This window comes from Zonotrichia albicollis, chromosome 1, assembly GCF_047830755.1.
Source record: "Zonotrichia albicollis isolate bZonAlb1 chromosome 1, bZonAlb1.hap1, whole genome shotgun sequence".
Classification (NCBI taxonomy): domain Eukaryota; kingdom Metazoa; phylum Chordata; class Aves; order Passeriformes; family Passerellidae; genus Zonotrichia; species Zonotrichia albicollis.
In genome coordinates this window covers 57,024,151-57,047,033 of record NC_133819.1, presented here as the reverse complement: position 1 = coordinate 57,047,033, position 22,883 = coordinate 57,024,151, and the positions used below count along the sequence as shown (strand labels likewise).

General features: G+C 36.0%; 1 long non-coding RNA gene across 2 annotated transcripts in view; it reads left to right on the top strand.

Annotated features, from left to right (window-relative positions):
• The window catches only part of LOC113460404 (uncharacterized), a 45,106-nt gene that overhangs the window by 16,508 nt on the left and 5,715 nt on the right, over nt 1–22,883 (top strand). Inside the window, exon 5 of one of the 2 annotated variants that reach the window (XR_012580539.1) lies at nt 5,937–6,509. The exons of the other annotated variant lie outside the window; for it this stretch is intronic. This is a non-coding gene — a long non-coding RNA (uncharacterized LOC113460404). Of the gene's footprint in view, nt 1–5,936; nt 6,510–22,883 lie in introns of those variants that run through there. 2 annotated transcript variants of the gene reach the window in all.

Genomic DNA, 22,883 nt, shown 5'->3' with positions numbered 1-22,883 from the left:
CATAAGGAGGGGTTGGTATGTTATCTCTGACCTATTGTGAGCTCAGATTTTGCAATATGCATGAACTTGATTAACACTGTTATAAAAAGTGTCTGATTGATTAATAAATCGGAGTCGATGGCTGACCAACGCAAGGTGGGTCGTCTCCCTTCTAACTTCAATAGAAAAGCATTAAAAAAATTGAGCTGATTGAGGAAAAGATCCTCCTATTCTCTCTATTAAAGCTCAATATAACTCCTTCTAAAATTTTAGTGACACAATGAGAAAATTTTTAGTGACTTAATGAGTGAATTTTCTATAACAACATTTAGCATTCATACACATACTTCAAATATTGTACTGACTTCTTGTTTTAATAGAGAAATATGCATGAATAAGCCCCATCTTCTGTAAAACTCCCAGTATTTCCAAGTGCTGTATGAATGAAATGAATTTTGATTTATGTTTAAAACATCTGAGAGTTTGAATGTCTCATTTATAAAAAATTAAATATTTCAAAAAGGTTACAAATATATGGCTTCTTTTTTTTTTCTTGGTTGGTTTTTTAACTCTTAATTGTTTCCCTCTCTGTTATTAGAAAACCTCAGCTGTGGATAGTCTCAGTTCAGTCGAAGAAAGAACAGAGACAATTTCACCCAGGCTGAGCCTGGGAATCTTAGACAAAATTATTCAACCAATTGTAACCTGTAACCATTATTTATAATTATGGTTCTTCACAGCGTGCTATTCATAGTATGCCAATAGTGTGAGATGTTTCTACTTTAAAACTAATCAAGTACCACCTTAGTGAGTTACATTATAAAAAGACCTGCCACTTTCATTAAAGGGAGCCATCTGATCCACCGGAAGACTGTAGTCTTTTTTCCATCCCTGAATCAACAGCATCACTCAGCCAGATTGCAAGCTGAACATAAAAAGTTGATCGTCTAGCAAACTGTTTTCTAAAAATTGTCCAATTTTTCTTCATTAGAATGATAATCATGTCTTACATATCTCCTTTTTAAATATCTCTTAAATTAAAATGAATTGCCTACATCAGACCTTATGTGTAATGTTTAGCTGTTTAGACAGCAAAACCAATTAGGCTTTTTTTTTGAGATTATTATGTTATTATATAATTATATGTTATGTGTATAATTAATGTATACCTTATTTATTTAAAGCAAGGGCTCATTGCTATTGATGTCTTTAGTGAAATCTAATGTTATACATTACAGCTACCCACTGTGGGTCTGACACAGGGCTTGTTACGCTTGAGGTTGTTGCATGTTGTTTGGCATAGGTGTCATTTACCACCCCTCATTTTAGAGTTAAAAAACATGGAAAAGATTCTCTTGTAAGATTTAGACAAGATTAAAACAATGTACTTTAAATAAAGCTACTCTATTTTTCTGGAATTTTCTTGATTTGTGAATAGATGTCAGGAACAGTTCTGCATAGCAGGGCTTTAAGTTAGGATATCACCACAAAAACTGAGTTCTTTTAAATTAAGGTTGGTTTAAAAAAAGTAATCTTTGATTCCAGAAACTAATTTATTTTTCTCTGTCAAAATTCTTTTTTGAAGTTAGGGTTTTGCTATTTTGCAGTTAGGGTTTTGGTATTTAAAAGCCTTTTGAGAACTAATCTGAGTTTGGAAGCTCTAGAAAACATTATTTTTTATAAAGATACTAATAGCTCTTGACTTTATAATTAGGTATATGAAATAGGTTTACATCAGAGTATTTTTTAATAAGAAGCTGTGAGCATAGAGCAATTATTTGGTTTCCAATAAAAACATATTTGTGGATTAATTTTTTCCATTTTGGTTTCCATCTGTAGTAATACTAAAATTGTATTAATGAGTGAGGAAATACTGAAGATTGTAAAGCTGTTATTTTTATGCAACTGAGTACTTGCAAAGTATTTAATCTGATGGCATATCTCTTATTTGTATGCAATTTAAAAAAGGAAAAAAAACTACAGTAAATGAGTACTTAAACTGGACAATCTAGTGAAATACTTCCATAATAAGACCAAAATGGTGGTCAAGAACAAAGTAATCTTTGATGCAAGCATCACCAAAGAGTAGACCAAGTAGCAACCACAAACCTGCTGTTAGGAATGCCAAAAGAATCTTTCAGGGATTCTGCAGTGAGCAGGGTATTGCAATGAGCAGATTGAATTTCTACTGCCAGAGACCCATGTGAAGCTGGCATTTTGCCCTAGATCAGCTGCCTCAGCATGGGCAAAACCAGCAGGGACAGCAGCTGTTTGTAATTTCTCATAAGGGGTCTGTAGAGACCCCAAGCAATCAGGAGCTTGACATGTCAGGGTGGGCAAACAGGGCATGGCACATCACATCAGCCAGGGCATGACACAGCAATTGTTAAACAGTTCAAGCAGAAACGGCTCCTTTTCAACCAACTGGAAACAGCCAGTGGAGGCAGTGAACAAACTCAGTAGTTGGTGAAGAAGGGCTCAAAGAGATCTTTTCATTCCCAGTCCTAGTAGTGTATGCTCCCTTGAGTGTGGTTTTGGCATACTGAAGAGCACAATCACCTGAAGCTGCTGGAGGCACTGCAATAGCCGTGTCAGAAGCCTCCAGCCTTCTGATGGTAGATGTAGCTCTCCAGGTCTCAGGTTGCGAGGAATGCCTAATGCCTTTCCATAACATTGGGGCTGACAATCATTCCTTTCAGATGGTGTACTGTTGTTGATGAGCTGTGTAATCAGGTGAAGAAACTACCGGAGTAAGTTTTGATGAATAAGAGTTTGATGGGTTATTCTTGAGGTCCTACAGTCTCAGTAGTCTCAAACCTCTGCTATAATGTAGATGCAGGTGGATTTGAATCCCTGTCAAGTAGTTAGCCAAGGATCTGTTGAACCTGAAATCTGAAGCTGGTCACTGCCCAGGTAGGAAGAAGGCATCTCCTCCTGGAAACTTGATAGTGACAAGAAGGACTGGCAGCTTTTATAAGATGTATGAGGCTCTGGAACCAGAAGGATAATCTACTGATGGGGTAGGTGGAAATCCTTCTGGGATAAAGGGGCCATATAGTGCAACACCCCCTACCCCCTGCATCATGACCTCCCCTATTATGAGGAAAAGAAGGGTAGTTGTCATAGGTGACCCCCTTCTCAGGGCGAAGGAGAACCTGATATGTAGTTTGGACCCAGAGAAGTCTGTTGTCTCCCAGAGTCTTGAGTAAGGGACATTATTGGAAAATTCCAGAGTTTAATAGGGCCCTCTAATCCATTGGTCATTCAAGCTGGCAGTGATGAGATAACAAAAAGAAGTCCAAGGATAATAAAAGATTTCAAGGCCTTGGGAAGAATGTTTGAAAGACCAGAAGCACAGGTACTGTTTTCCTTGATCCTTCCTCTAGCAAAGGAACAGGTAGACTCATCAGACCAATATATCTCCAAGGCTGAAGTGGGAGTCCTTTTGAAGGTTCCAGGCTCCATCACTGGGACCTCTCAATGATTTTTTGAATATTCTTAGGAATCTGGAGAGATACCAGTTGACTGGAAGCTGGCTAACATTGTCCCAGTTTTCAAGAAGGATGAGAAGGATGACCCTGGCAACTGTCAGTCAGCCTGTCAGTCTGACTTTAGTGACTGGTAAAATTATGGAGAAGATTGTACTGGGAGGTACTGAAAAACTGCTCATTGATCACATGGCTACATGGGCAGGAAGTCCTGCTTGTCAAACTTCATTTTCTTTTATGATGAGGTAATTACCTTAGCTGATCAAGGGAAGCCAGGTGATGTAATCTTTTTGGATTTCAGTAAAACTTTCAATACTGTGCATCAGAGTATCCTCCTAGACAAATGTCTAGCCCACAGCCAGATAAACACAGCATGTGATGGGTGAGCAACTGCCTTATGGGCCGGGCACCAAGAGTTACAGTGAATGGGGTGACATCAAACTGGTGCCCTGTTTGTAGTGAGGCTCTGCAGGGCTCAGTCTTAGGCCCTGTTCTCCTTATCATCTTCATAAATGACTTGGATGCAGAACCTGAAACAATATTAAGTTGCCAATGATACTAAATTGGGAAGAGATGTGCACTCCTTTGAAAGAGGGAGACCCTGCAGAGAGACATCGACAAATTAGAGAAATGGACAATCACCAACCATATGAAGTTTAACAGCTGCAAATGCCAGATTCTGCACCTGGGATAGGACAACTGTGTTTGTGTGTATAGACTGGGGAATGAGAGGATGGAAAGCAGCATTGTGGAAAGGGGTCCTGGTGGATGGCAAGGTGAATATGAGTCAGTAGTGGCCTGGCAGCCAGGATGGCCAACTGTGTCATTTGGTGCATCAGGCAGAGCATTGCCAGCTGGGCAAGGTAGGGGATTGTCCCACTCTGCTTGACATGGGGGCAGCCTCACCTTGAGTCCTGTGTGCAGATTTGAGCACCACAATACAGGACAAATATTAAGCTGTTAGAAAGTGTCCAAAGGAGGGCAGTGAAGATGGTGAAGAGCCTTGAGGGGAAATCATAGGAAGAGCAGCTGAGGTCACTTTGCGGAGGGGAGACCTCATTGCAGTCTACAACTTCCTCATGAAGAAAAGCAGAGGGGCAGGCACTGATCTCTTCTCTGTGGTGACCAGTGACAGAACTTGAAGGAATGGCCTGAAGTTGTGTCAGGGAAGGTTTACCTTGGATATCAGAGAATGAATCTTCAGGGGTTGGATGCTGAAACAGACTCCTCAGGGAAGTGGTCACAGCACCAAGCCTGACAGACCTCAAGTAGTGTTTGCACAATGCTGTCAGGCACACGGTGTTATTCTTGAAGCTGTCCTGTGAAGTGTCAGGAATTGGACTTCAGTGATCCTTGTGACTCCACTGCTTCTCAGGATATTCTACACTTGTAATTATTTCCAGAGTTTGGCATATGAAATCTCTAATTTTCTGAAAAAGATGGAGAAGGATAAATGCAATCATCCCTTGTTAGTGACCTTGTAGATTGTTAAATGAGAACACTATGTCATGTACCACAAGCTAGATAAAAATTATGGGAAAGGATTGCTACTACAATATTAAGAAAATAGATAACAGATATTAAGAAAATGACATCATAATTGTAACTGCAATTGACAGGCTAACTCTTTCTCCAGATAATTTTCCTTCTGTAGACATCGAAGTATCTGAGCTATCCTCCAAGTTTTGGGCATCTCCCTCCAACTTTGTATGGACTTATTTGCCACCAGACACTGTGATATAAATTAATTTCTCTTAAAGCATAATTTAAAAACTTTTAGTTTTTTTCTTTTAAATATAAGTCAAAGATAAGTAATTTCTTTTAAAGATTTTTTTAAGATAAGTAGTTAATTTCCTCTCCCAGAGGAAACTCTGGCCAGAATTGTTAAAGATACAGAAATTTAGGTGGGGTTTGTTCACTTCCACTATATTGTGTAGTAGACCATGGTTAGTATTTGTAAGACTAAGACTCAGTTCCCTACTCTATTTTGTGTTATAAATTTTTAATTTATCTGAAGTTCATCAGGATTACTCTAAACTCTGATATTCATGAAAACAGCTTTTGATCACAGCAGTTACTTCTGTAGTTAGGTTGAACTTTTTATTCTGGGCTTCCCAGTTAGAGGCTTTTGCTAGTTCAAGGGCTGATAAATATTACCAGGCACAGTTTTAAACACTGGTGTCTTAGAGAACCTGAAAGACAGAAGATGTGAGCCATGATGTGGCACTTGGCAATATGGTTTTTTGGGCATGGTGGTATATTAAGTCAAACATTGGTCTTAATGATCTTTTCCAGTCTTCTATGATTCTATGATATTGTTGTGGATATTTTTAGAAAACAACAATGACTAAATGTCACACTTCTAAAAAAATCTCAGTCTTGCTGTACAGTTTTTTGGCTCATTGGTAAGTTATTAACATCATCTTTTGTTAACATCATAATTTCCCCTAATTTTATTTATTTATCCAGGCACATGATGGCAGTAAATTACTGAAGAGCCCACTTGCCTCCTCTATCATCAAAGAGCACAATAACTGGCTACTGCAAGAATTTAGTCTAACCCGAATGACAGCCACAGACAAACTGCATTAAATGTAGGCACACATAATAACGATGCTTAAGGAATAAAACCTGTATCTCTGTGCATGTTGATTTGTGAATATTTCCTTGCTGCCTTATTTTCTACAAAATACATACTCGAGTATTCGGTGCCAGCATAGGTTAGAAATGTCAGTTCAAAGTACAAAATAAAGCTCTTTTTTTTTTAATAAGTTACGTATTCATCAGTCTCAAATGAGACTGAAATCCACTACTTTTTTTGTTCTGCTAAGATCCAGGACAGATCAAATTGTGATTTAAAAATTGACCAAAAATGTGGAGTAGAGATATCTTAATGCCATTCTTCAGCCTATGTACTTAAAGAAGTTTTATATAATGTAGCTGTAAAACACATAAAAGCATAAACTAGATATACATAAATAAAACTGTACCTGGAGAGAAGAAAAGAAAAATGCAATGGAAGAAAATAAAGGGATTAATGGAGTAATTTAGCTGATGGCTTTGCATATTTTGCCTTCTCCTTTTATTACTCAAAACTATCTATCTATCTATCTATCTATCTATCTATCTATCTATCTGTGGATATGGATATATCTATATCATCTTTTTCTATATCTATATCTACAAACACGTTTGTGGATATGGATATATCTATATGCCTTAAGCAAGGGTCAGAGAAGCATAAAATGAATTACATCATGCCTACAAGTTTTCTCTGAAATGTTAAATTTCTAAATATAGATTTTTTGAGTTTATTCCATGAAGAATATTGGGGTTGATTCAAATAGCTTCAATGTTGCAAGTGAAAAATGCAAGACTAGAAGTTTCTGCATTTAATTCATCTCACTTATTATATTGTTAATAACCTTTGAAATGAATAATGCTATATGAGTAAAATTATAAAAATTGCATTTTGTGATACATTTACACATGATATTTGTCTCTGCCAAATGGCACATTTATGACCAATGAAGTAGGAGACACTTACTGAACAAATTATTTCATCTAGGTATTTTCAATGAAACTGAAATTTTTTTCTATGTCTTAGCAAATTTTTGATATTGCAGGAAAATTGCTAAAACATCATAGGGAGTGCTATTCCCACTATTTTGAACTTCACAAAGGAGCTTATGGAAATTTGTACATTAGTAGGACCAAGCAAGGCTGCTTATTGTCTGAGATGTGAGTCTTAACAGTGCTAGTCAAGTGAATGAAATTTATGACAATGCAGATGTGACTCTTTGTAATGCGGACAAGAAATAGTATTTTAAAAAATAGTATTTTACATCATTCAGTTAGATCATTTCCCATGGTATACATGGGCTTTATTACATAGTTGCTCATTCACTATGTTTTTAAGTATGATATGAAATACCTGAAGGTGGTGAACCACTGACACAAGTTGCCCAAATAAATTGTGGATGCCCCATCCCTGGAAGTGATCAGTGCCAGCTTGGATAGTGCCAAACCCCTTCTATGATGATATTTATTTTAATTTTACGTAGATTAAAGGGAATATTCATGTATAGAATACAAACTGCACCTAAGCCCTTTGAAAAATGTTCAGAAAATGCCTGTATTTTCATGTTAGTGCAAGAGGTAACAGTTTCACATATAGACAATCTCAATCTCTAGATATTTGATTTAAATACAGAAGTTATTAATCTACATATCTCTCTTCCTTAAATATTTTTTTCTCCCTCAGTAATATTTTTTTGTATCTTTAGGAGACAGCTAATATCCCTTTGGGGCAACTTAGCAACTATTTCTGCAGATCCCTGATCAACTCAAGTAATTTAAAATTGTATTTTGGAATATGGCATAACTCTTTGAATTATTATTACAGAACTCTGACTCAACAGTTGTTTTATCTGTACAGATAAAAAGTAGGTCAAAACAGTCTGATAGGGATCAATGCCTCAAATGAATTTCCACTTGCCTTATTTATCAGCATCACATAGATATGTTTTTTATTGTGAAGCATCTTTTGCTTTTAGTGACTAGTCTTTATACTCTGCTTTTCCTGAATTACTTTGAGGTAAAAGAAAAAAAATTCATATTCTCAGTAGATAAGAATTAGAGAGGCTGCTCTTTTACTAGTGACTAACATTAAACATACCTTTTTTCTGATCATTGTTGGCTCATAGAGAATTATAAGGAATTATAATTGGTATATGGCAATTTTTCAATTTCTTAATTTCAAAAAGTTTGTCATAAAGTGTAAAATAACCCCCCATTTCTTATCCCTTCTGTTGGTCTTTTAAATACTTGCTGTTAGAACATCATGGAAAGGGTAGCTATCCGTAAAAGTAGTACAAGGCAAAGCAGTAATGAAATGAATGCAAATGACTCTGTCACCTACTGTTTTGCGAGTTATACACATAATCAGTTCTGAAGTTTAGTTTTCAAGGGAAAAAGGCCACAGGGATTTTTCTTAAAATTTCAGCTACCTTTGGAATATGATCTGTGCTGCCTCTAGTTCTTAATTCCCAAGTTTGAAATCTAAGAGTTCGAGAATAGCCCATCTTAACATCACTTGTCTCTCCTATGGTGGCAGCTGGTTGTGTCCAAAGATGAATCAATGTCGCAATGTTCAAGTAGAAACTAGTAGCAAGTGATGTCTCTCATGGGTCTGTAGTTAGACAATTACTATTTAATATCTTTGTCAGTGACATAGTCAGTTGGATTAAGTGCTTCTAAGCTCATCATGTTAAGATTCATGAATGCATCTGCTCCTTCAAATCTCAATTATAAAAATACTGCTGGTGTCAGAAGATTTTCACTAAATATAGTCTCCCATATTTTTGCAAGTCTGAACCCTCATGTTAGAAAATAATGAAGCTTTATAACTTACTCCTCTTGGTTAATTTCATAGTATTTTTAAGCAGCAAGAATATTTTCAATTTAAAGGTTAAGGTTAGGGTTTTTTTAGTCTTTTTCTATTTCCCCTTACCCAAGGGAAAATTCTGTATGGATTTCAATAGTGTGCCTTTTGTGCTCATAGTCTGCAGTAATGGAAGCCTCAACTATGTTCAGTAGAAATCTTGAAAATTAAAAAAATGGCATTCGGAATGAACTACTTTGAATCAAGGCGACAGCTGTGAGCACAGGCTTGTTAGTGAGTTCTGCAGACAGCAAGTGGCAGCTTCCCACTTTATTTTCTGGTAGATAAGGGTATTTATACTACTTTTTTTACATTTTAAATCACATTTGAATTTCACAATACTTGGTGACTCTTTATGGTTTTAATTAGCACTCAGGCTACATATGTTAAAGAGTTACAGGGCATGAGACTTCTAGACAGAAAAGAACCTAAACACTTTCTTTTCCTGCCATGGCAATAACTATTCAGTCTCAGGAACTTTCATTTACCATGTAACATAGCAAGATGTAGTGTATCTTCAGGTAAGACAAGAGCTTGTATGGGTTTTTTTTGTTTGTTTTTTTTTTTAGGTAGGAGATTGTCTCAGTGAATAAATGGTTGTGAGTTTTCTCAGCAGATTAATTCTTGGAAGGCAGGTCATCCACCAGCAAACTGGTTTTGAAGAAATCTTTGATGTGAATCTTCCTTCTGTAACTTCATATTTTTGAAAATATCTCAGCAAAGGTAACTGATTTACACTTGCAGTTGCTCACTTTGCATATTCAAAGACAGCACACACATAGGGAATAATAAGTTTTCAGTAGCTTTGTGGAAATATTAAACTTTTGTCTTTTTGAGTAACACGTTTTTTTTCCAAATAGCAAAATATCTTTAGTACTTCCGTATCTTGAACTCTACCAAATATTAATCATACCAAAATTGAACTTTAGCCTATCCTTTCTAGTTAGCAGCCTCATAGGAATGTATGTATCTGCTGTAGTCTTGGTTTCAGAAGAAATTGTGGTAGTACATTCACCTTGCTCCCCAGGTAACACTATGATCATTCATGACAAGAAAAATTAAGGAAAAAAATTATTTCTCCCAGTTTGTGAGTGTCCCGGTTTGACACTGGCACAATGCCAGTGCCTCCATGAACATGTATGCTCCCTGGTGTCTGCTGTGAGATGTGACCAGGAATAGAGCAAAGCAGGCTCCAACTTAAGAAGAAAAAACATTATTAACTTACAACTATCTATAAAAAGAAACGCATACAGAATTCAGAATAAAAACCTTCCAAAAACATTCCTCCTCCTCCCACTAAATTTCCAATATGTCACAGTAGTACAAAACCTTGGATTCTCAATTCAGTTACCACCCCTCAGATCACCAATTCTCAGTCCATCACCACCCTTTAGATAATCAATTCTCAGTTCATCAAGAAGAGAGGAGTCCCTCTTGTGCCATAGGTTTCCCCTGGAAACACAGTTGAGACCTCTTGTGTTTCCATGTCACATGTAGCGCTGCTCGGAGATCATTTGCCATGGTGACATCTTCCTTCCATGTCCAGTGCTCTCACCACTGCACATGGACCAGAGCTGCTTCTAGGGTTCCCCTTTTAAGGATGCTTTGCCCAGTTCCAAAAAGAGCACAGTCTCTCACTTTCGGGACCTGTCCCTCCCAAATTCACCCCCTGGGACCAAGGGGTCTTGAGAACAGAGATCTTCTTCTTCCCTGAAGACAGGGGGCACCACCACCCTCCTCACCCATTGTCTATGTTCACGTACTCCTTCACATAACATCACTGCACTCTCTTGGCTCCAAGCCATTGCCTCCCCCTAAATGCAGTCTCTGTGTCACAGGAAAAATCGTTCTGTCCATGGCTATACAAGAAAAGTCTACCCAAAGGCCACTCCATCATCTCCTCCCACCTAAGATTCTTCTCAACTTCTCTTGTGGCCCATTTCCTCTTATCTCATCTCTATCTCTCTTCTCATTCAGCTCCAGGAGGATCAGCATTTGTAAGGTTTCCATCAGCCAAGAAAAGGGTTAAAAATCTCAGGCTCTGCCTGTCCAGAACGCCCATGGCTGCCCTGCTGGGATCTTCTCACCACCCCCTCCCCTTCTCCTTCATGGCCAGCCATCTTGCCTGCTCATAATATCGAATTTCAAGGTGGCACAAGCACCGTCTCTGTCTATCTCCTGGGGGGTGGAGGGGTGGGGGAGTGGTTGCCTGATGCCTCTCGATGCTCCTCCACCCTTCCATCCTGCAGGGGCCTTCACCTCCGTTCTCTGTCCAAGGCCCGGCCTACCTCACCGGGCCGCATGGCTTCCCCTCTCCCGCCCAGCCCGCAGCCGGGCAGGGGAGCTCTGACCTCCCTCACGGACTGGACAGAACCCAAGAGAGCTTCCCCCTGGGAGTTCTCTGCTTTTAATCCCCTGTGTTCTCAGAGGCGTATCCATGTCTTCAGTGGCCACACCAGGTGCCAATATTCAAATCTGAGCACCTATTGGTATGACCACAGCATCTCAAAAATCTCACTTCCTCTCAAATGAGGATTAGGAAAAAATTTATTAGGACATACTCTAAAAGAGACATTTTTAAACTGAAGGATACTATTAGAAGAAGACATAAGCAAACTGATTAGTAACACATGGAATTTTTAAAATACAAAGAAATTCTAATCTCTTTGTAAGACAATTCCCATAACTCTTAATTGGAGTGATTGCTTTCGAAACACAACTCAGTAAGATCATGAAGGGAATTGTACAGGGCAATAATTACGAAAGAATAAGTTTGGGCTAAAAGAATGGGAGAGTATTTTTTAGTATTATGCTCTTAATTGTGTCAAAATAAGTGGTTATTCTCAGTGTATTATGTAATGTATTTTCAGGTTTCAGCATAATTTGGATTAGTGATGAAGGAAGATTAATGACTGATAAGAACTCACACCTAAAGAAAGTGTTATTGAGTTTTATGTAGGCTTTAATTTTTACTTTCATTTTGGTTAACTTGCCTGAATAATTTTTCTGATTGAACCATATCCTTTTTGATGCAAACAACCTGTGACTGTGCTGTCCCTCAGTAGGGGGCTAGGTATGTCCCTTGTGGGCTGGAGCAAATAATCAGAGTTGATTCACCTTCACCCTTTCAAGATCATTACATGCAAAATGGGGCACATTGTTGTTCTAGTGTTTCTTGCCTTGCTGTGACTGTTCACTTTGATGACACTAACACATCCTTGTCATTCTGGTGTCATCTTACTGTGATTCTTACAGCAGAGTAGTTGAAAGAACGTTTGCCAGGTGTGAGAAGAACACAGTGATTATGTGTGTGATTATGATTAGATTTAGGTTTAATACAGTATCTAAATATTGTCAATGCAATATATAAGAACTCTCTGATCTATTATGATGGATTGTGACCACGAGGTTGTGGTCTCTCCTGTTGAATCACAACCTTCAGTGAGACCCCTTGCTTCTTAAAGAGAAGTCTAGGTGCAGCTAGGTCCATCTAGTTTCAGATTTGGTTTCAGTTTATGACTGAGGGGTTATAATATAGACAGGTTCAGCTAGAAACCTACAGGTTTACAGTCTTTGGTGATGCAGAATTCCCAATCACAAAGCAGCAAATCACCTATGAAACTATTGCAGGATTTTTTCTCTATTATTTGCTTGAATCTTAGCACTTTTTGCACTTTGTCCAAAAGTGAGTATTGCACTCATCCAAAAGTGAGTATTTCTCATCTTGAGGAGGGATGTATTCTGCAGGAATCCTTGTAAACTGCTTGCAGCCTCTGGATTCCAGTTTGCCCAGTTGGCCTAGTCTCCAGCAAGATTTTATTCCCTTTTATAGGCCCGTGTACACCAAAGTCAATCACAAATACCTCTGCTCCCCCATCTCTAAACTGTATTAATTACTGAGGATTCAGCCAGTTCTTCCTGTAATATCCACCTGGTGTCCTTATATTAAGACAAACCACACTGCCTATTAGAGACAGAAAAAAGGGAGAAGGATGCATGCATGGCAGAGGGGGAGGACATACCTAAGACCTGACTATAGCTCATTGGTATCACACTGCTTTGTTTTTATTTAACAATTTTTGGGAATTTTGAGAACAAATGTATAATGTTACTGTCCTATGAACTATCTATATCTGAAGGCTTGTGTCAAAATAACTGAAAATAATATAAATCATATATTATGTTACTTTAGTTCTTGACAAAACACAATTCAAACAAACTAAAATATTCATATTTGTGCTTTCTAGCATGCCACCTCAATCAGTAGCCATCATAAATGGACAAGATAGTGATGCCAAACTGCTTTGAGATAATTCACTTGGTATCCTACAATCAGATCCATAAGCAGATATAAGAAAAAAACTTACAGGGAGATTTTAGAAAATTTTAGCAGGAAAAAAGATTTAGTTTGTACTCAGGATTTTTTTTTTAATTATATGTCTGAAACCAATGAAACTACTGTCATTCTAATGACTAAGGTAATCTGTTTGCTGGATTAAGTTTATATTTGCTAAAGAAATCGAAGTTCATAAGTTCATTAATATAGCAAAAGTAATGCTCTCTCCAAACACTTCATGAATTCCACCGCACTGAAGGCATAATATCAAATTAACATATAGATATTGCTCCATTTCATTTTCTAGAATAATTTTAGAGAATTTTGAAAATTTTAAGCCATATCCAGATGCCTTTGAAGATTTCCTGTGCCATTGTTCAGTCACTCTCAGTATAAAAGTATTTCCTTTTATTCAGAGGGAAAGTCCTGTATTTCTGTTGGTCCTGTCACTGGACACCATGTAAAAGAGTCTGACTCTGTCCTTTTTGTATCCTTTCTTCAGGGATCTTGATAAGACCCCTCTGTGTGTCCTCTACTTAAAACTGAACAGTTCAAGTTCTCTCAGCCTTTCTTCATAGGAAAGATACTCCAGTCCCTTAGTCATCTTCATGGCCCTTCACTTGACTGTCTCCAGTACATCAATGTCTATCTTGTAATGGGAAGCTCAGAACTGAATACAGTACTTCAGAGTTGGCATCAGCAGTGTGAACAGAACAACTACCTCCCTCAAATTGCTGTCAATACTCTGCCTAAAGCAGAGCAAGATGCCAATTAGTTTTCTTTGTTCTAAAGACACGCTGCTTTGTGTTTTGTTTTATGTGGATGTGGCACCTGGGGATATGCTTTAGTGCTGAACAAGGTGATGCTAGATTAATGGATGCTAGATTAATAGACTCAATGATCTTAGAAGTGGTTTTGCAGCCTTAATGATTCTGTGATTCTATGCTTACCAGCATCCTCAGGTCTTTTCCTACCCAGAAGCTTTCAATTGTTTCTTCCCAGGTTGAAGGACTTGGCACTTCCACTTGTTGAACTTGAAATTCCTGGTTTTTCTTCCAGCCTGTCAAAGTGCCTTTAGAAAGCATCATCAACCTTTGATGTATCAGTATCATCATAGTATCAATATTAAAAATGTAAAATAAATATTTATAGTGATTTTATATTATTTAGGAATAGCCTGTTCTATTGTAAAATAGTCTTCTCTTAACTCATCTACAAGAGGGCTTTTAAAAATATCAATAAAGATTTTCAAACTTATTATAAAGGTTTGAGAGATCAGTCCATCTTGTTGTTTATAGCTTTATAGGCTATTGTCAAGATGAAAAACAAATTGATCTGTTAATTTGATGTCAAGGGATGATAAATTTAGAAGCAGTTCTAATAACAACAGAATGGAACCATGGGAGGTTCATAGTTTAAAATGATGTTTTGTCTTCTTCCTAAGTAGTCTTCTTAAGTGCAGATTTTGACTTGCATCAAATGCATTGAGCATACTCTTCCATTCTAGTATGCTGTGAGTGAAATAAACTTATTTTTGATGCAGTAACACAAGTTTTCACCTATGGAATTATTAATTATTAGAATAATAAGTAAAAAACCAGTATTTTCTGAAATATGCCTGTTTCTGCAAATCTTTAGAGATGCCTTTTTTCTTCCTTTCGTTGCAGCACTTTTAATAATCCAAATATTTTACTGAAAGCTATTTTTCTTCTGCTCAGTAATGTGTGATAAATGTTAAGAAACCGTGGACAAGGTAGAAAGCATCTCTTTTTCTGTGGTGCTGCTTTTAAACTACCTTAAAAATGCCCTGAGCCCACAAAAAGACCCGAAACCCACAAATGATGTCTTCAAAGGTAGATTTAACCATGATGATGGTTATGGTTATCATACAACTTGATACCTGATGTACTTATTTAAATTCCACTGGGTATTCCATTGGAGCATAAATATATTTGGCCCTCAAGTTTGTGATTATCAGCTCACATTATGCTGTAAATTGTTTTTAACTTGGAAGAGCCTAAACATGAAGGTAAATTTAAAAGATTGAATACTGGTTGTTGCCTCTCAGTTCTATGGATCATAAAGATTACCAATACTGCTGTAGCATTCTAACAATAATGCTCAACAGTATGTATTTGGAGATTGTTTAATGTTTGTTGTTGTCTATACTATGCTTATAGAAGTAATTTTTGTACCCAGGAGAGTTTTACATCAGAAGCACACTCACTGTGAACCTTACTAGATCACTGAAAATCTGAATCTGAATTTAGAATTTTAGTAGAAGCTTCTTAAACTTATTTGAGAAATGTTTGTTTTAATTTAAGAATTAACTCCTAATTATTTTATGGATGCCTGATAAAGGATCTTAAACCTGGTTTATAAGATTTAGTAAATAGAAATTTAGCTATAAAAGGCTACAAGAGGCTTGGTGAACAATCTATATTAAATTTTCAAGTTGGAGTGGAATTCTTGTAAAAACTGTTTTTCATTTTCTGCCTTTTTTTTGGACTCAAAATTATGACTGCTCTAAAACCTACAAACGCCTGACTTGGAGGCCAATCACTATTACCTTTGTGGTCTTCTTAGTTTTCAGAGTCCTGCTATTTCCATACTCTGAAGGCTTTTTTTTTCCCCTGGCAAATAAACCTCCTGTTCACTAAATGACTCCATACTGTTGTTCTTTTTGAGTATAATTTTCCTTATTGACTCATACTGATCTGTTTGGTTTGTGTAATTGACTGAATTACTTCAGAGGTTTGGGTTTTTTTGTGAAGTAATGCATGTTTTTAGACCTTATGTATGAAAATAACTACTCTTACTATTTTTCTGATGGTATTACTCTGTGTTTGTAAGCTTGAAAGATGATAAGAGAAAGTCATAAGGAATAGCAGAACCAGTTTCTGAATAGCAAATTGTAAAGATAGCATGAAATCAACATAGAGAAATAAGCTAAAATCATGGAAGTGTTTCAGTGGGAGAGGATTTGAGTAGTGATAACGAACACAGTATTAAGGTTATACCAACACCTTTGAGGGAAAACCCCTACAAAAGTGGGTGAACACATAGTTATATAAACATACATGAGAAAGCACAGCTCTATTTAGCACTCATAAAATTTTGTTTTGTGGTTGAACACATAGTTATATAAACATACATGAGAAAGCACAGCTCTATTTAAGCACTCATAAAATAACTGCTTCCAGGTTTGGGGAAGGTTCTGGCATTTAATTCTTCACTGTCATTTGATAGCCATAACTTTAGGTGTCATGTCAGGGCTCAAGTTTCTTCTGTTCCTTAGGTATATTTTGTCTATTCAGAACAGATTCTGTTTTCTCTTGTGCACGATGATCGTTTCCTACATCTTTCTATAAGTGCGAGAACTCTAACAATATGTAGCGTTTTTTCCCAGCACTGAGTCAGTTTATGTTCACATTTTTGTCTCTAATACTAATAATTTTTATAACATTCAGTTTATTCAATTCTCAAAATTCTATGTGATTTTCAACAGAACTTCTTATTTTTCATTCCAGATACCTTGCATTTATTATCAGCTTTGTAATCTGACCCCGTAAATTTTCCTGTTGAAGGCTAAATTATTTGGCCTTTGTATTCAGCCTCCTTTCAATTAGTTGTCTAGCTTGTGTTGGATCTGGGGTCCTCAAAGGGGCAAGAGCAGTTGTTAGTTGTAGTAAAGTTGTTTATTGTATGAATTAATCAGTCTCAAAGGTAAAGAGTTCAAGGTATTAAAGTCCATGTTAAAGTCTGTGTTAAAAACTTTTTGTCACAGAGTCTCAAGCAAAAGCTGCAGCTGCAACAGCTACTTACTGGCATAGAGTCCCCAGGTTCTGTGCAGGAACAGTGGCAACAGCAGTAACAGTTGTTCTCTGGTATAGAGGCTGATGTTCCAGGCAGCAGCAGCAGGAACCTCTGGCATAGTCCCAGGGCTCCATGTAGAAGCAGCAGCATCAGCAGCAGCAGTTGTTCCTTGGCATAGTCCCATGTTCTGAACTGTAGCAGTAGGTACTACAGCTTTCTCTTCTTCTTTCTTATTTTCTTTATCTTGTTGTTCTTCTTCAATCTTCTTCTTGTTGTGGTTGATTTCTCTTACAACTCATTACAAGGTATTTTATTTATAAAACATCTAATTAGCTAAAAACACAATTATAAAACATTCTTTCTAAACTAATCTAAACTTAATTTTAAATGTGTGAAAGTAGTACAAAAGTAGTGTCAGTTCTTACCTAAAAAAACTATGCATATAATATTATTTATTTCTGCAAATATACTATCTGTTTTCTTACTTACATACATGAATGGTTCTATCTATGTATGCCTATAGTTCTATTTATTTCAGAGATGTAAGCAAAGTTTTGCTATGTTTTTGTTATGTCCGCAGCTAAGTTACTTAACTTTAAACTAGGCCTTAGGACCTTTACTAGCTAACACAGTTTTTTAAGGTACTAAAAATGTATTTCTACTTACTTAAAACTATAACTTAAACTTCCATCTACTTAAACTTTTATTTCTACTTCATATATATGTGACTTAATATACCTTAATTTCTCTAAAGGCTTTAATTTAACCTCTGCATTCATCTCTCTGAGGAACACAGAGAGGCTTTCATTCCAACAATTAGTTATCAATCTTTGGTTCAAGTGTTCTGTCTTTAGAAGTAAATTTTCAATATAAATTTTTCTCACTCACTTTCCTACAATTAGTTGACATGTGGCAAACATTCCACTTGTGAAACTATATATGCAATCTGTTTTCTAATATGCTGTCTCTTAATAGGTCATAAAAAAATAGAGTTCTGAATAATTTTCTCCTTCTTTTGCAATTTCTTTTTTCCTTGTTCTAACTTTGTTTTAGTTGAAAGGATGAAAATTCATTGTGTCTGTGTCAGCTAGTGGGATGCATTCTAAAATCAGAAGCAGTGAGACAACAACTACCTTTGGAGGAAATGATAAATGCGTTCCCCTACATAACTAAAAAATTGAGGACTTGGCTAAAAGAGAGGTTTTACCCTCAAGTGGAACATTACAATTTAAAAAAAAAAAAAAAAGGTATTTGATAGATGTGGTCCAGCATTTCTGACTTCATTTTCTTCCTTCCAAGTTCATTCATGGAATGTAAATTGTACATTGTTCAATAGTATTCTTTAGAAAAGTCCATATTTTACACCAAAAGGTTTTTAAATTATTATAGCGCTTTACAAATCACACACCTATTCACAAATCCATTTATTTATGGACTGTGAAGCTCAACTTACCTATGATGATACTGATAAACCCTAATTCCGTATTTCCTCTGATTAAGCTTGGATGATGTAAACATCTGCTGACACATTCAATGACCTGTCAGAACTGGCCTGACTCACAGAAGTCCCATTAACCCCTTCCTGTAATACCTTTGTATCCTGTGATTTTACTGGAATAGGAATCATAAAAGGAGTTCAAAAGTACTCAGTTCATATGTGCAAAATCATAAGGATTTCCCAAATTGAGACCACACTCATTCTTTCAAAGAACAGATTCATGTATAAAATGTGAATATTATTTTATTTCCAAATCAAAGGGGGGTATTTTAAGCCCAAACTCAAAAGTCAGCTTGTACAGAAAAAATTAAGTGCTTTTTAATGTTACAGTGTGTTGTCTGTATTAGTTCTTACCTGTTCTGTGGGGATATGCACTTGCAGCTGGTATTTAGAGCCAAATATTGGTAGAAAAAAAGACTTCAGGCAGACAGCTGTATCCTGCATTTAAGGACGCTGACTGGAGCATAACTTTATGCACTGTTGTTAGAGTTCTAAAACATTAGCTTTTTGTACTTCACTGTACATTAAAACATAAAGGAATGGCAGGTTTATGTGATATTTTTGCCATTTCCCACACTTGCAATGCCATTTCTGCCCATTTGCTTGTTCCAACACATGGCAGAAAAAAGATACAGGATATTTTTCTTTGGTATCTATCTTTCATCCCCTCAGCAACTATTGAAAGCACTGGCTAACTTCTATCAGTTGAAGAGGAGAATGACTTCATAGGCACAGCAGATGTTAAGGGGGAGACACTCTCCAAGTTCCCTTACTGAAAAGCATATGAAATTGAAATGGGTGATTTTTATCATGCCTTGTGGTTCCAAGAAGCATAGTTGGCTCATGTTTGTCAACTAGCAATCAGATAAAAAAGTATATTGCCTCTATGCCCTGTCAAAAAATTGCATGTTTTCAACAAAGGCTGAGGACAGGTATGACAGGTACTGAGAAGATACTGTGTCAATTAGGTACTGACAAATCTTCTGGTAGCTGAGTTACAGAGAAAAGGAAAGTTTTGCATTTAGGAACAGTATCTTAAGGAAAGCAAAATTTTAAATAGAAGGAGCTGTAAACTAAACTAGCTTCATAACTGAAACATATTATTTTATTATCTAATATTGGAATCTTGGGGGGTTTGTACTAAAATGAACAGTGTGTCAAGCTGTAACTACCTAGATCTAAGCAGCAAGCCCCTCATTTTTGGATTCTGAAATACTTCAGTAAAAGGAAGTTTTTTCCATCATACTAGATTCCTTTCATACCGGTATTGATAATAATAGGAACTGAAATAATGAAAAGAAAGCTTTGAAATTCAAAAAACTTATCTTGAATATTTGATTGGCTGTGTGAACAAAGAGATGAACAGATTAAGGATAGGTGTGTGGTTTGCAAAATTGTTTAAACTTTTTTTTTTTTTTTTCTGTGATTTATGACAGAAAAGCAAACTGTTTAAGGCCAGTGAAAAGATCTTTCCTTCATTTTAGTATCTGGAAAACAAGGCAGTTCATAAAGTATCAGACATTATTTTCAAGGACAGAAATTGAATTTTCATCTACCTTGAGTTATGTGGAAAATAGTACTTGGCAGAATTGACATCTGAGAAATTTGAAATAGAAAGTTTTATATTTATCTTTGACTGGATAGTCATTAATTGCTACATTTTCCTGAACAACATCTCTACAGGTGAATTGTACATCCTATATCTTTTGTGTTCCATTGGAGTCCTTTCAAAATGACAAAGCATGTGTGTTTGCATAAGGAAAGGGAGAGGGAAGAGTCAAGGGGAAGGGAAGGAAGAAGCTGACAACCTCAAAGAGCTTCTTGAAATTCACTTCACCATTTCATACCTACAGGGGAATCAGGCTTTATTAAAAGTCACATTTATGGATTTCATCCTATCAAAGATGTAGAGCTATTAGTCACAACAAGTTGATCACATGTGAATAATATTATTAAAGGTGGGATTAAGCTTGACTCAGTCACGTTTATAAGAATAAACACTATGTGTAAAATATTTATTATGAAACAACTAATGATTTCTTGCCAAGACAGTCTTTTAAGAGTATGCCAATATTACTAGCTTATTACTTATTAAGGAAACAAATATGAATGAGCTCAATACCTGTTATAGATGTCGATCTATTTATTAAGAATTTATTAATCCTTTTAATAAAGCTATATTTCTGTATTTTCAGTTGGTTTTTACCCCTATATATATGCCAGAAAACTTTATTGGCCTAGACTGCCATATTTTCTGTAAGAGTCAGTTCATGGTTTCCTATTTTCTTTCTTTCTTGTTTCTTTGTTTCTTTTATTTTTTAATGGCTGGTGTAAATGGGAAAATATTCTATATGTAATCATACTTTTTGATGTTCCAAAATCACCTCTCTAGCCTTGGACTGTTATTATATTTCTATATTGAATTTTGAGAATGCCACAGACTTCACAGGCAAAGTGAAACACTGCAATTACATAGACTGATCTTAATGTAGGATTTATGCTGTAACATCTTTCTTTGCTTTGATAGTGATTAAATTTAAAATACAGTTATCTCAGAATAACCATAAGGAAAAAAGAATTCATTTACTGCCCTTGATTTCACAACCATAGAACTTCTAAGATCTAAACAATTAAATATCACACACCTTTTCAGGGAATCCCTGCACTAAGCTCCTGTAAAAGTATCTTGTACATATTGTATATATTGATTATATTCAGCAGAATGCTTTCTTTCAGGTCTATCTAGAATTAAATGTCTTTTCTACAATGTTGCAATAACTATTAGTTACTGCTTTGTGACAACCAAACCCCATATAGCACTACTGTATTTGAATGAATTAGCTAGGGAATTTCTTCTCCTTTATCAAGCACTAAAATTAGCACAAAGCTAATTTATTTACTCTGTGTGTTTGCCTTACAATGATAGGAAAGTCTTGCACTTGTGTACAGTTACCAGTTACTCACGCATAGTACCTTGTTATATTAGAGGCTTTCTTTGTTACACGAGTACTTATTTTTTAAAAATAACAGAATAAAATAATTCATAATCTGAAATCTCTACCATTAAAGTTGAAATGCACTTGAACTGCCCTAAGTATTGCAACATGAAAAGGCAGTAAGAAAGTAATTGCAATCAGAAACAGATAAGATTGAAATTAATGATATTCATTAGCTGGGGGATTTAGATACTTGCTGGACCATGTTAAGTCAGGACTAAAGCACTTTTCATTCCTTGAAGTTTCTATCCCTATGATCCCCTTAAGTTATGGAAGTATTATCCAGATTTTCAAACAGGGAAAGCATATGGACATTGCAATGCTTCGGTTGGTATTAAAAAATTCTAATATCTTTCCGCTTAAATCTATGGTTTATGTACTTGTTTGCTACACATATTGTATGAGCAGTGTGATCAGAAACAAATCTCAAGAAACTGTCAACTTTTCAAACCCCTTTATTTTGAATGGCTTTTGCTAAAATGAATATTGTTATTCTTGTATCATCATCTTCTATATTCATCTTCTTCTATCATCATCATCATCATCTTCATCTTCATCTTCATCATCTTCATCTTCTTCATCATAGTCATCATCTTCATCATCATCATCTTCTTCTTCTATCTTCATCATCATCATCATCATCTTCACATATTTGATTTTTTAAGCCGATCTGTTCTTAAAGTAAAGGTATGGTACACTTGAGCCCACCTAATCATTAATCTGTGGTAGAACTAGCTATTGCTGTTTTCAGGTAAGAAAATAATTTCTAATGAATGACTAAGAGTGGAGCATTATGACATTTTGGCTGGATCCCAACTTGAAGAAAATGGCAACAAATGAGGCAAAGGAAGGAACAGTAAAAAGAGGTGATTAATTTATCCTGAAGCTGAAGTAGAAACCAGTAATGTGAACCAGATTTTGTGATGTGCTAGTTCGAAGGGAATACTCTGTGAAAAGAGGAAATTTTGGCTGTCAAACAGTGGTTCACATAGAATCACAGAACTGAGAATATTGCTTGAAAATCCTGTAAGGTTTCTTTGGGAATCAAAAAGATTTTTGTGGCAAAGAAACATTGGAAGTAGTTACAGTTATCCAAGAATAGGCAAAGATTTTGGGAATTTATTTTCCCTCTGTAAGAAAATATAATAATAATAATAATAATAATAATAATAATAATAATAATAATAATAATAATAATAATAATAATAATAATAATAATAATAACAACTACTTAATTAGAGTTGGAAAGCACCTTCTATCCAGATATAAACAAAGTATGGATTGATATCTTTAGTGCAAGTTACACAAAAAGGATTTTGAGATTCAT